The 15,103-nt window shown below is 46.8% G+C and overlaps 1 long non-coding RNA gene across 1 annotated transcript; it reads right to left on the bottom strand.

Moving 5' to 3' along the window:
* Positions 1-5,699: 5,699 nt before the first annotated feature.
* LOC135983136 (uncharacterized) lies at positions 5,700-11,761 on the bottom strand. The gene is made up of 2 exons (XR_010600646.1): positions 11,584-11,761; positions 5,700-7,808 (listed from the first exon to the last, which is right to left on the bottom strand). It is a non-coding gene; the product is annotated as an uncharacterized LOC135983136 (long non-coding RNA).
* Positions 11,762-15,103: the final 3,342 nt, after the last annotated feature.

Here is a 15,103-nt window from a genome sequence, read left to right as displayed (position 1 = left end):
CGTCTGTGCCTGATCCACAAAGGGTATGTGTCTTTTACCGCTGCTTGAGAGCATGGCTTTTCAGCAAAAATTGTAAAGACTTGACTTAAGCATTTAGCTCTGGAAGTCCCTGGTTCAGTCCCCTGTGTTTTTGGCCAAGCTGATTGCCATCACATGTGCATAGATGGGTGGTCATGGGTGCTCAAGAAAGCCCTGTGCTGTAAGGGGTGTTGTGTGTTTTCTTTACACAACAAAAGATATGCAAAGAAACCACAGGAGCACAGCTGATTCCCAAATCACTATGTTTACTAAATATACACAAAAAATGCCAGACTTGGCTATTATTATTACTGTTTGGATTACCATAGCGCCCAGGAGCCCTAGTCATGGAGCAGGACCCATTGTGCTAGGTGCTGTACAAACACAGAAAAGACAGTCCCTGCCCCAAGAAGCCTACAATCTAAGCATAAGACAAGAGACAACAGATGGCTGCAGACAGATGGAGCACAAGGAAACAATGAGACACTAATGCTCAGCATGACTGGCAGTGGTCTCAATACAGCAGCAGCCTCTTGTCAATTTTTTTTTTTGTAAGCATCATGGCAGAGGAGAGTTTTACAGAGGGTTTTGAAGAAGTATTAAGAGGTAAGTTTTGCAGATATTTATGGGGAGTTTCTCCCAAGTGTGAGGGGCAACATGGGAGAAAGCATGAAGGCATTTGTTTTAAAATTTAACAAGAGGGCGACGGAGGCTGGCATGAAGTGGTAGTTGACATCTTGATAGCAAATGAAAGATAATGGGTAGGGTGGGGATAGGCATAAAGGGCCTTGAAAGTGAAGACAAGCAGATTATGTCTGATGTGATGGAGAAGGGAGAGCCAGTGGAGGGATGAAAAGAGAGGGGTGATGTGGTGTGACCAGGGTACTAGTGGGGAGCCAGCTGTGGTCACTCAATTAGGGTGAACTGCAAAGAATGGGGCAGACAATCCCCATAAAGCTGGTGGATATTCCAATACTTAGATTCACCAAGCCAGCATAAAACAGCTTCATTACCTTACCGGTTACTCAGAAGTCCAAACAACACAGTTCCCTTAAAGTGATCCAGCCTCAGGCCTCCATCCAGCCACGTCAAATATGATGAAAATTTCTGTAAATCTTATTTCGTCATATAAAAGAAAAGGTTCTACCAATCCCAAAGGATCAGACACATTACCTTGCAGGTTAATGAATGTTTCAGATCTTACCCAAATACATGCTACAGCCAATTCTTATTAACTAAATTAAAATTTATTAAAAAACAAAAGAGAGAGAGTATGGTTAAAAGATCAGTATACATACAGACATGAGTTTGATTCATTGAGGTTCAGATTCATAGCATAGATGGTGAGCTTTGTAGTTGCAAAGAGTTCTTTCAGAAATGGTTCATAGGTTATAGTCCAATGTCCAAATATCATATTCAGGGCGTACCACCATAACTGGGACCAGGGCTGTCCTTATCCATACGCAAAGAACGCAGCTGCGTAGGGCACCAGGAAATTTGGGGCACCAAATTTCCTGGTACCCTGCGCAGTTGCGTGCTGCTCCAGCCCCGCTCCGGATCTTCTCTGGGCCCCGCCCCTGCTCCGCCCCAGCCCCGCCCCCACTCCCCTGAAGATTGCAGCCCGGCGGGACCCTGCACTCACTGCATGGTAAGTAGAGTGACCCGGCCCCAGAGTGCTCCGCTCCCCTGGCTCCCAGGCTTGGGGGGGGGGGGGGACTGCCCCCCAGCACTCGCCGGCAGCGAGGCTGGGAGCCAGGGAAGCGGAGCAGGCTGGGGCCGGGTCACTTCACTTCCCGCAAGAAGTGGCCAGCCCTTGCCCCCTACGGAGGTCTGGGGCCAGCCCCCCCCTCCTGCAGAGGCCTGAGGCGGGCACACAGCTCCCCCCCAACATAGGCCTGGGGTCAGCCCCCCCTGCTCCCACCCGCGGAGGCCTGGGGCCCCACACAGCCCCCCCCCCCCATGGGGGGGCTGCGTAGGGCACCAAAATAGCCAGGGACGGGCCTGACTGGGACCTCAGTCTTATGACTCAAACTTCCCCCGGTGAAGCCTAAGCAGATCAAAGATGACAGAATCAGGACCCAAGGATCTTTTATACAATTTCATGTCCTCTTTGTAAATACATATGTAAATACACAAAAACACACACATGATCTCCCCACATGTCTTATGAGGGTTATTTATTTTGCAGGATGTTTAACCCTTTCTAGCCATGTGTCACACGTGGTCACAGCAATGGGCTCAGAAAATGACTTTTGCAGCAGCATTGTGCTTGGATATGAGCAGGGCAAAATTGCATTTGCCAACACCACTGAGGAAGATGTGGCAGTAATCAAGATGCGAGATGATGAGAGTTTTAGCTCTATGGATGGATAGGAAAGCCCATACTGTAGAGATGTTCTGCAGAAAAAATTGGCAAGATTTAGACAGAGCCTGGATGTGAAGACCTAGAGAGATCTCTCAGCTGACAATGACACAGTGGCAGGATGGCTAAAAAGCAATGATTTTTCTTTTAAATAAAAAAAAATGGTTTTTTTTAATTTAAATAAAATACAGCTTTACTTTTTTTTTAAAACAAACCTGCCGGGATTTAAAATTAAATTTGAAATAATGACAACCTATGTCAAGAGTCAAGTCCTAACTTTACTCTAATCTCTTAAAATAATTTAAAATAAATTAAAAAAAATATTAAGCAGTACATGTTGGCTGCCAAGTTTTAAAGAACGTCAACCCTCTAAACTGGTGGAAGTCATGGGCTAAGCACCTGGAGCCAGCTTCTGACAGCAGTAGCCTCTTCTGCAGGCACAGAGAGAATATTTTCTTTATTTCAGTTTACTCACAGATTCCAAGGTCAGATGGGGCCTTGTGATTGTTTAGTTTGACCTCCTGTCTGACACAAGCCCTAGGATTTCCCCAGTTCAATTACTAGCTTATTCAACGTTAAGAAACCAATGAGAGCTGAAACTGCAGGAAAGCTTGTTTTCCCTCTTCCAATTAATTAATAAAAACTCGGTGCGAGAGGATGACATCTATTAATCAATTAATTAATTATGGATAATACTTCCTTTGTTTAATAAATTAGTTAGTTTTAAATGCAAAACATGTTTTGAGAAACTTACTGATAAATGTCTTTTCATATGTCTCCAGCACATTTTGGATTTTAGTTAACTAATAAAAAACCATTTTAAAATGCTGTTTTGTGCAGTGTTAATTGAATTTGAATTTCCATCCAAACAGAGCATGACACAAGTCAGAAGTAAAGAATTACCGTATATACTTGTTCATAAGCCACATTTTTTTTAGTAAGAAAGGGACGCATCAGAGAAGGGGGTCAGCTTATGAACAGGTATAGAGAGGGAGAGGTGGGACTCAGCCCCTCCCCCCAAAAGAGGGAGCAAGGAGAGGCAGCACAACCAGCAGAGCCAGAAGGGAAGAGGCGGGGCCAGAGTCTCTCCGCTTCTGGCCATGCTGCTCTCCCCCCAGCCTCCGAAGCAGCTGCAGCTCTGGGGCTGGCAGGCTGCAGCTGCACCGCCTGATTTGGCCCACCAGAGCAGGCTGCAGCCGCGCCGCCCAGCCTGCTGGAGCAGATCCAGCCAGGCCAGAGACATCCTCCCCTGGCCTGCTCCAGCTAAGGTGGGAAGGGATAGGATGGGGAGAGTATGGGGGCCCTAGGCTAGGGGTGGGGTCATGTGGGGGGTGATCCCCAGCTTCTCCCCAAAAAATTTCCCCACCAGTTGCTGTCCCGGCCCATCAGGGTAAGCAGCTGGCGCGCCGGGACACTTTGTTTACTTAGGTTTACCTCCGTGCCTGCAGACAGAGGTAAACAAACCATCATGGCCCGCCAGCAGCTTATCCTGATGGCCTGGGAGCCAGTTTGCTGACCCCTGAATTATAGGGTTGTCTTATGAATGGATCATAAAAAATTTCCATTTTTACTTATCCATCTTGGGGGTGGGGGGGTCAGCTTATAAAAGAACCGGCTTATGATAGAGTATATACGGTAATAATCATCTAGTAAATAAGAAATGTATCATTCATTTTCGAACAATAAAAATGCAAAAATTAAAACTGTGAATAAGTGTAAATTAAGCTATATAATAATCACTTATATAAATGTGTACAGCTAGAGTGAATCTGCCTGGTTAGCCAAAAGAAGCACCAAATTTAGTGTACATTTAGTTGCAAATAACATATTTTAACGATTACCAACCAATGAGAATCAACCTACATTTAGGACTATAACTAAAAAGGACCCATGAAACACAGTTAAAATTGATTTTTAAACTAAGGTTTCCTGCTTGCTGATTTAAATCGTAATTAAAATTGGTGATTTAAATCACTGGGATTTAATCTACAGTATTCAGCCTACAGCTGGGTTAGGGCCTGAGTGCCAGAAAGGATGATGCTGTTGTCCTCTGTGATTGAGAAAGCAGGTAGCAGTAGGGAGAAGATTAAGAGCTCAGTTTTAGCCATGTTGAGTTTGAATTGATGGGTAGATATCCACAAAATGTCAGAGAGACAGGCCAAAATGTTAGCATGGAAGAAGGAGACAAATTTGGAGTAAAGAGATAGATCTATCCATTGTCATCATAGAGATTGGAGTTGAATTGGTTTTTGTGGATGAGATTACTCAGAGTTAAGGAGTAGAGGGAGAAGAGAAGGGAACCAAGGAGAGAGCCCTGAGGAACTTCCACAGAGGTCTGGAGGCAGGATAAGGAGGATCCTCTGAAGGACATGCTGAAGGAACAATTAGAGAGGTAGAAGGAGAACCAGGAGAGGACAGAATTGTGGAAGCCAAGGGAGGAGGAGATTTCAAGAAGAATAGCATGGTTGATGGTGTCAAAGGCAGCAGACAGGCAAGTAAGTTGAGGACGGAGTACTAGTTCTGAGCTTTAACTAGGAAGAGGTCTAGAGACTTTGGCAAGAGCAGTTTTACTAGAGTGCAAGGGGTGGAAGCTGGATTGGAGGGTCTAGGATGGAACTGAAGGAGAGGAACTCGACAATGATTGTAATTAGTGTGTTCAGTGGGTTTGGAGCTGAAAGGGAGATGGGATGGTAGTTGGAGAGGCAAGTGTGTGTGTGTGGGTGGGGGCGGGGGGGGGGGAGTGTCAATGTTGATTTTCTTAAGATGGCAAAGACTATAGCATACTTGTATTGTGAGGGAAAAGAGCCAAAGGAGAGTGAGAGGTTAAGGAGAAGAGTAAGGAAGGAAAGTTGCCAGTAAAAGAGAGACATGTATGTACAGGAGGATGAGAAGTAAGCAAAGCTGGATGAAACGGGGCAATTCCAGATCAGAGATATTGGATGAGACAAAACAGAACAACCCTCAATATACTGCAGATAACCAAGCAGCAAGAATGGGAAACACAGAGCTTTGACTAACCTATCTAATTTTTCTATGTATTCACCTAGTGAATAAGATATGGGACTGGAAATCAGGAGACCTGGTTCTATGTCCAGTTTGTCACTGACCTACTAGTTGACCTTGGCAAATTATTTCACCTATCTGCATCCATTTCTCCACCCACCTTTTGTCTGCCTTGTCTATTTAGGTTGTAAACTCTTTGAGACAGGGATTGTTCATCCTATTTGTGTGTTCAGTGCCCATCACATTGGGGCCCCAATCTCGGGTGGGGCCTCTAGATGCAACTGTAATATAAATAAGTTTTCTACCATGTTCAATATCATGATATCTGAAAGCTTTATTCTGATATCTAAAAATTCTACGCACTGGATATTTGTTTCTCTCTCTCCATCTCCGAGTTGGTGGGATTGTTTTCTTTTTTTATGGGAAGGTTAGCACGCGGAAGTGGGTTTTACATTCTGCTCGGTAGGAACTGAGGTCTGTGGTCATTTTAATCTCTTCTGGAAGTAAGTCCCAATGCTGTGGACCAGGTGCCAACGTAGATCTCTCTCTGTGCTCATGAGAAGGGCTGAGTGTTCTTGGTCCACAGGAACACAGCTCTTCTGAGAAGCTCTCATATCATGGGGAGCAATGCAGTCTCTCAAGTGCAGTCTCATAGATGACTTTGAAGATCAGGTCCAATAACTGGAACCTGACTTAATATTCAGCCGGGAACTAGTGCAGAGAGTGTAACACAGGAATAATGAACTTTGGGGAGCTTATGTTGCTGAGCTATAGTGAGTGCTTTCTGAGGTCAATGCTTTCATTCACAGGAGTGACATATGGCAATAATCGAGTCTGGAAGTCATGAATGCACAGACACCGTGACACTAACATTCCGAATCTCTTTCGTGAGTCCTGTCTTCAAGGAGCTGGGTTGGAATGTGCTCGCTTTGGGCACTTGCTTCTTGCCACTAATTCAGCCATTGGGTGGTAACAGTTGTTCTGGTCATCTTTGTCTCTGTTCGGTGTCTGGTACACCAGTGCTGTGGCAGCATCTCATATGGGAGGGGTATTAGTAGCTGCCTCAAGATGTAAATAATGATTTTTTGAACCAACGTTATCTTAAAATATTGCTAATGGTCAAAATGGATGTCTAGAGCTAGGGTCCTAAATCCCTATTTAAGTACATAAGTATAACAGGACTGCTTTTCAGAAACACTGAGCTCCCACAAATCTCATTTGAGAGAGAGAGAGACAGAGGTTCTGAGCTGCACTTCCTGAGCAGTGCCACTTCAGAGGCACAACCCAGTCAGGGGTTGAGGGATGGCAAAGATGGCTTTAAATCTTCATTGTACTCTCCAAATTATGGACCCTGCCCACCTCTGTCTCCCCATGCAACTAAGAACAACTGGGCTGCTCTAAGTTACAGCAGTCTTGAATGGCTGCCTCTGGGCCATTTTACCTACCCATAATAGCTGGAGCTCAGCGCACTTCAGCCTTGCTTTTACCTACTCCTCTTACAACTAGGACCAACCCTATTACAAGGGCTGGATAGTTGGGCAGCACAGGACTGTTCCAACAATCCTACACTGGCAAAAGAATCCCTGCTATGTCAGGGGGATTTACTGATGAGGCGACTTGCTTGAGCTCCAGAGGAAAGGGGCCAGAATGACACCCAGAATGCGGGTCACAGGCTTTTACCATTTCCCAGCATTTCTCAGCCTTATAATAATATTAACTCTTTTCATCTCAAAACCTTCTGCAAACTACATTCCAGATCATGTCATCTATCACCTTTGGGCTGAAATGAAGTTGGTGTCTTGCAAAACAACAGTAAGTTAACGTATAGGGCAGGAAGTAAAGAATATGTGCTATAGATGAAACTGCAGAGGAAATTTAGTAGGCAGAGCCAAATCCTCGCCTAGAGTAAATCACGAGCTAGACCCTTTACACCAGCAGAGGCTCTGACCCATAGAATGTAATTACTAAAATTGAATTTTACCAGGACACTGGGGATGATATCTTCTTTTTGTACAAAGTTATGCAGAATCGTTAATAACCACATGTGCTCAGGACTTTGGTGTGTATCTGATCCCAAAGAGAGCAGCCCAGCTCCCTTCCCAACACTGCAGAACTGCTATTTTAGGAAGAGTTCTACAGGAAGAATTCACTCTCCTGAAACACCAGTGCTATTGCCTGACCCACCTATGTGTTCATGGAAGGGTTCCTATCCTAACCCTGCCTAGTTGGTGAGGGCAGACAAGACCATAGCACAAGGTGGGGTGGTTGCCATCTCTTGCCAGTGAGTCTCTTTGATTAAGTGTTTTGCCTTGTTTACCCAGAAACCCTTTTTCTTTTCTTATTTGTCTTTGTTCTTTTATTCAGCTCTTCCAGCCTTGATTGGTCCTGATTACCATAGTATGTTTGAAATAATTTTACTTCTTTCCTGAGGGCAAAATTAGACATTGGGAAGAGATCAGTTTTCTTTTTGCATGACATAACTGAATGGAACAAACAGTGCACAAGAAAAAAGAACAGAAGTACTTGTGGCACCTTAGAGACTAACAAATTTATTTGAGCATAAGCTTTCGTGGGCTACAGCCCACTTCTTCGGATGCATAGAATGGAACATATATTGAGGAGATATATATACACATACAGAGAGCATGAAAAGGTGGGAGTTGTCTTACGAACTCTGAGAGGCCAATTAAGTAAGAGAAAAAAACTTCTGAAGTGATAATCAAGATAGCCCAGTACAGACAGTTTGATAAGAAGTGTGAGAATACTTACATGGGGAGATAGATTCAATGTTTGTAGAGACTCTCCGGTTTGGCCAATGTACATGGCAGAGGGGCATTGCTGGCACATGATGGCATATATCACATTTGTAGGGTGACCAGATGTCCCGATTTTATAGGGACAGTCCCGATTTTTGGGTCTTTTTCTTATATAGACTCCTATTACCCCCCACCTCCCGTCCCGATTTTTCACGCTTGCTGTCTGGTCACCCTACACATTTGTAGGAGGTGACTTCTGGGTACTACCAATGTGATATATGCCATCATGTGCCAGCAATGCCCCTCTGCCATGTACACTGGCCAAACCGGAGAGTCTCTACGCAAAAGAATTAATGGACACAAGTCTGATATCAGAAATCATAACATTCAAAAAACAGTAGGAGAACACTTTAACCTGTCTGGTCACTCAATGACAGACCTGCGGGTGGCAATTTTGCAACAGAAAAGCTTCAAAAACAGACTCCAACGAGAAACTGCTGAGCTTGAATTGATATGCAAACTAGACACAATCAATTTAGGCTTGAATAGAGACTGGGAATGGCTGAGCCATTACAAACATTGAATCTATCTCCCCTTGTAAGTATTCTCACACTTCTTATCAAACTGTCTGTACTGGGCTATCTTGATTATCACGTCAAAAAATTTTTTCTCTTACTTAATTGGCCTCTCAGAGTTGGTAAGACAACTCCCACCTGTTCATGCTCTCTGTATGTGTGTATATATATCTCCTCAATATATGTTCCATTCTATGCATCTGAAGAAGTGGGCTGTAGCCCATGAAAGCTTATGCTCAAATAAATGTGTTAGTCTCTAAGGTGCCACAAGTACGCCTGTTCTTTTTGTGGATACAGATTAAACGGCTGCTACTCTGAAACCAGTGCACAAGGAAATTACTAGCAGAGATTTTTGGAAAACAGTCCCCAAAAGCAACAGCTCAATATTGCATATGACTGCAATCACCTGATTTGGGTTCCTTAGCTAAACACAGGATTTGAGGGAAGCAGCAAAGTGAAAAGGGGTTGCTGTGGGAGTACAGGGACGCTTGCCTGATCCTTTATTAGAAAGTTCTCTGGGGCTCATGGTGCTGGAGAGCAATTGAAAAGCATGGCATTTTCATAAACCACACTGTTAAGTGCAAGGTAAGGGAACTTGTTTCAACTGTACTGTTAGGTGACGCATGCTGTGGGGTTAAAAGAGGCAATTCCCACCGCACTGAGTATAAGACCTGCTTTTCCACCCAACCCAAATATTGGCGACTGGAATTTCTGTGTTGGTTCCCTATGCAGTACAGTAAAAACTTACATATTAATATCCCTCGGATGGTCCCTCTATCAAAATGACAGCAAGACACTTCACCCAAGGTTCTGCATGTCTCCTGATCCTTCTAGCCTCTTTCTGAGGCAGGGACAATCTTTTTGTTCTGTGTTTGTGAAGCACCTAGCATAATGGGATCCTAGCCCAGGACTAGGGCTCCTGGGTGCTACAGTAATATCAGTAATAATTCAGGCTGCGTGTTTGTCACGGAAGTCACGGATTCCATGACTTTCCGTGACCTCTGGGACTTCTGCAGTGGCTGGGGCCAGCAGCAGCAGTTTGGGTGTGTGGGTGGGGGCTCAGGGCTGGGGCAGGATGTTGCGGTGCGGGGCGGCACTTACCTGTGGGGGGCTACCTGGCTCCCACCAGCATGTCCCTGCAGCTCCTAGACAAAGGGACCAGGGGGCTCCGTGTGCTGCCAGCGCCCACAGGTGCCGCCCCCTCAGCTCCCATTGGCTGCAGTTCCCGGCCAATGGGAGCTGCGGAGCTGGCGCTTGTGGCAGGAGCAGCACACGGAGCCCACCTGACCGCCCCTCCTGCTAGGAGCTGCAGGGACCGATGCTGGTTGGGGCTGGGAAGGGAGCTTGCCAATCTCACCAACCCTCTCTCCCCTAGTACCAGCATAGGCCCTGGGCTGCGCACCACCACCTGCACCACTCCCCCCCGCCCCAGCACCAGCAGTAGTCCAGGGCCATGCGCCTCTACCCGCCCCCACCCAGCACCAGTCCCGGGCCACCCCTCCCCCCAGCACCCGGAGCGCCCCCGGACCGAATTCAGAGTGTCTTTGGATGCTCAACAGCAATGTTCTTTTTGTTTCCTGCTTATGAAACTTCTGCTGAAGCAGCTGCTTTCTGATTTCTGACACCAGGTCCCTGCAATGCGGGTGTCACAGATGACTATGAATGCAACTCTCAGATTCACACCCGACGAGAAATACTTTGCATTCAACCATGTGACTATCAGAAGATGGCAATTACCAAGGTAGGTGCAACTTTCTTTTAAATATTTTGATGTGTGAAGCACACAGCTAAAAGGACTGGAAACTCCTGAGATTAGAGCGAGTTTTTTCACTACAGCATTTGGCAAAGCTCTTTTTCCCACTGACTGCTGAAGGGGACTGCCAAGCAATCTCTGTCATCCCTTTCTGATCTGAAAAGTCTCTTCAGTCCTTTTTTTTTTTTTTTTTTGGTAAGAGATTCTTCAGTCTCTTGTTTATTTAGTATAATTCATTTCCTGCTGCTCCTCATTTTGTGTGTGTGTGTGTTTGCGTTTGTGGAAAATTCTTTAGGAAGCTCTGTGGCTTCTGCCCCTACCTGACATTGTGCCAAACCCCCAGCTGATTCCAAAATAAAACAGGGTTTCCCAAGCTGTGTGAACTTTACCTTATATAAACCCAGCTAGACTGTTTTCAGTCACTACAGAGCCTGGACTCACCCTCAACCTTCTTCCATTTGTATGCATTTCAAAAATGCTTTAAAAATCTCTTCAGAACAAATTCACCAGAATAGTGCCTCACAGCACAGAGTAGCTGTCACTGTCTCCCACCTCCCTCTGGACCCCTGGGGGTGTTTTTCCTTTACACCAGGGATCTCAAACTCAGAAGACCTCGAGGGCCACCTGAGGACTAGTGCATTGGCCCGAGGGCCGCATCACTGACACCCCCAACTTGCTGCCCATGGCCCTGCCCACACTCCACCCTTTCCATGAGGCCCCGCCCCTGCCCCGCCTCTTCTCGCCCCTTCCCTGCCCCCATTCCAACCCCTTCCCTGAAGTCCTCACCCCAACTCTGCCCCCTCGGGGTGCAGGAGGGGTGTGGGGTGTGGCGAGGGCTCAGGGCAGGGAGTTGAGGTGCAGGAGGTGTGCAGGGTACGGCAGGAAATTGGGGTGTGGGGTGCAGGAGGTGTGCAGGGGGCTGCAGGGGCTCAGGGCAGAGAGTTGGAGTGCAGGAGGGTGAGGGGTGCAGCAGGGGGTTGGGGTGCATTGTGTGGCAAGGGGTTCTAGGCAGGGGGTTTGGGTGCGTGAGGGGTGCAGGGTGTGGCAGGGGGCTCTGGACAGGGGGTTGGAGTGCAGAAGGGTGCGGGGTACGGGCTCTGGCCCGGCGCCGCTTACCTAGAGCGGATCCAGGGTGGCAGCGCCACACACCGTGGCCAGGGCAGGCTCCCTGCCTGCCTGCCTGCCCTGTCCCTGACCCGCTCCCCTCTGCTCCGCTCCAGGAAGCAACCGGAGTCCCTTGGGGTTGGGGGGGGAAACGACACCAGCTGCTGCTCTTGCTGCTCCTCCAGGTACCTCCCCCAAAGCTCCCATTGGCCGCGGTTCCCAGTTCCCGGCCAATGGGAGCTGCAAGAGCACGGAGCCCTCTACTCGCCTCCCACCCCCCTGCCCGGGACTGCAGGGACATACAGTAGTTCAGCCGCTTCAGGGAGCGGTGCGGGGCTCGCGGCGCCACGGGGGGGGGGGCGTGCGGAGCTTGCCGGGCCGCACATAAGAACCCCACGAGCCGCATGCGGCCCGCGTGTTTGAGACCCCTGCGCCACACACACACTGCAGTAGAATACACTCTCATTCTGTGGATCTTCTGCAAGATGTAAATAAAACAACACGTTCTAATGTGCCATAATGACAGGGAGGCTGCTGAGGCATCAGTGCCCTGAGCAACAAAGGGCTGTCTCCATCGGAGGGTACTGCCCTTGGAAAAATACATCTTCGGGGACTGCACAGAATTGCAGTAGAGAATCTTCCCTGTGTTGTGCAAACTGCTGCCATGGCAGCTTAATCAGAAACAAAGACGATTAAAAGACCACCTAGCCTTCAATTAAGTTGACAAGGGACACTTGGAAGAAACAGAGACAAGATCTTCACACATGAGCCACAGGCGATGCCAGAGCATGTATGAAAATGTCCCTAGAATGAATAGGAGAAATGGCTGGGGAGGGAGGGAGCAGGCTCCATCTCCAGGACTGGAGTGGGAGGAGGGAATCAGAGGATGAAATGAGGAATGCTTCATAATAAGGGAAAGAGGGCAGAGTCAGAAATCCTACCTTTACCATGAAGGGCCTAGGGATCTTGGGGTGATATGACAAAAAGCTCAAGGCTAAGTAAGCAAGTATTTACTCAAGGTCTCTTCCACCTAGAAAAAAGATGAATGTAAAGGGATGGGCTAGACTTGTTTAAGATTAGGAAGCACATAGTGAAAACCATCAGTCTCTTCTTTTTTAAAATCCTGATCCATAATACAAGAACAAGGGGACAGTGTGAAATTTAAAGGCAGCACAAGTATAACCAATAAAAATTAATGATTCTTTACAGAGTCTGTAATCAGCCTGTAGAAGTCACATCACAGCAGGAGGGCATCGAGACAAAACTGCGGCTAGATTTAAAAAAGGATTGTATAATTTTATAGTAATGAATAACATTTGCAACTCTGCAAGCTACAATAATAATGGTAATCAAAACTCATAGCTTGGGGTGAAAGCTGATCACCTGCGGGGGTCACAAAGAATATTCTTCCTGTGTTCAACACTGTACAATTAGAGAGATGCATTGCATATGTGGAGAGGGCTAGGGCTTATGTGGAGGAGGACCGGGAACGTGGCTGCATGCAAGGGCTTATGTGGAGGAGGACCGGGAACGTGGCTGCATGCAAGCACCAAATACTATCCATTACCAGACAAAGAACTTGGTATGAGGTCAATGGTATGAGTCAATCTGTCAACTACATTCTTACGGGGCACTTAAAAGAGCAGACTAAAACCTCACAGGACCGTAGACAACAGCCTGGTCTAAGCAACAGGATTCTAAAATGCAGGTTTGAGGCTGAGTCGATGTCAGCAACCAGGAATTAAAACTAATCCTAAAGGCAAGGAAATTAGTAGGACCCATTTGACTGGGCAAGGCTCTAGAGCAGGGGTTCTCAAACTTCATTGCACCGCAACCCCCTTCTGACAACAAACATTACTACGTGATCCAGAGGTGGGGCAAAGGCTGAGCCAGCTCCGGGCGGGGGGCAGGAGGGAGGGAAAGCCTAAGCCTAAGCCTGAGCCCTGCCGCCCCAGGGCTTTGGCCCCGAGCTCCAGCAAGTTAACACCAGCCCTGGCGACCCCATTAAAACAGGGTTGCAACCCACTTTGGGGTCCCAACCCACAGTTTGAGAACCGCTGCTCTAGAGGAAGCAGAAGTATTATGGGTGCATAACTGGCTGGATAACCGTACTCAGAGAGTTGTTATTAATGGTTCCCAATCCTGCTGGAAAGGCGTAACGAGTGGGGTTCCGCAGGGGTCTGTTTTGGGACCGGCTCTGTTCAATATCTTCATCAACGACTTAGATATTGGCATAGAAAGCTTGCGGATGATACCAAACTGGGAGGGATTGCAACTACTTTGGAGGACAGGGTCATAATTCAAAATGATCTGGACAAATTGGAGAAATGGTCTGAGTTAAACAGGATGAAGTTTAACAAAGACAAATGCAAAGTGCTCCACTTAGGAAGGAAAAATCAATTTCACACATACAGAATGGGAAAAGACTGTCTAGGAAGGAGTACGGCAGAAAGGGATCTAGGGGTTATAGTGGACCACAAGCTAAATATGAGTCAACAGTGTGATGCTGTTGCAAAAAAAGCAAACATGATTCTGGGATGCATTAACAGGTGTGTTGTGAGCAAGACACGAGAAGTCATTCTTCCGCTCTACTCTGCTCTGGTTAGGCCTCAGCTGGAGTATTGTGTCCAGTTCTGGGCGCCGCATTTTAAAAAAGATGTGGAGAAATTGGAAAGGGTCCAAAGAAGAGCAACAAGAATGATTAAAGGTCTTGAGAACATGACCTATGAAGGAAGGCTGAAAGAACTGGGTTTGTTTAGTTTGGAGAAGAGAAGACTGAGAGGGGACATGATAGCAGTTTACAGGTATCTAAAAGGGTGTCATGAGGAGGAGGGAGAGAACTTGTTCACCTTAGCCTCTAAGGATAGAACCAGAAACAATGGGTTTAAACTGCAGCAAGGGAGGTCTAGGTTGGACATTAGGAAAAACTTCCTAACTGTCAGGGTGGTTAAGCACTGGAATAAATTGCCTAGGGAGGTTGTGGAATCTCCGTCTCTGGAGATATTTAAGAGTAGGTTAGATAAATGTCTATCAGGGATGGTCTAGACAGTAATTGGTCCTGCCATGCGGGCAGGGGACTGGACTCGATGACCTCTCGAGGTCCCTTCCAGTCCTATAATCTATGATTCTATGATCTATGATTCTATGAAGCCCAAGAAAGAGTGGAGCTCAGCAAGCAGCAGCTAATGAACAGTATGGTCTCAAAGGGAGAGTGTAGCTCTCTGTTAAAAATAAACAGATGGCAGAGAATGCCATAAAGGCCAAGTATCAGAGGGGTAGCCGTGTTAGTCTGAATCTGTAAAAAGCAACAGAGGGTCCTGTGGCACCTTTAAGACTAACAGAAGTATTGGGAGCATAAGCTTTCGTGGGTAAGAACCTCACTTCTTCAGATGCAAGCCAAAAGGATCTCAAGGGTCTCACTCCTTCTTCTATTTATAGAGGGTCCAATTCTGTGAGGTGCCGAGCACCCTCAACTCCTAATGTCTTCCGTGGGCATTGAGGACATTTAGCAAGTATCAGGTGGCTGTCTAGA

This window comes from Chrysemys picta, chromosome 4 (genome assembly GCF_011386835.1).
Source record: "Chrysemys picta bellii isolate R12L10 chromosome 4, ASM1138683v2, whole genome shotgun sequence".
Lineage (NCBI taxonomy): Eukaryota > Metazoa > Chordata > Testudines > Emydidae > Chrysemys > Chrysemys picta.
The sequence above is the reverse complement of the archived record's forward strand: the minus strand, read 5'-3'. Positions and strand labels throughout refer to the sequence as shown.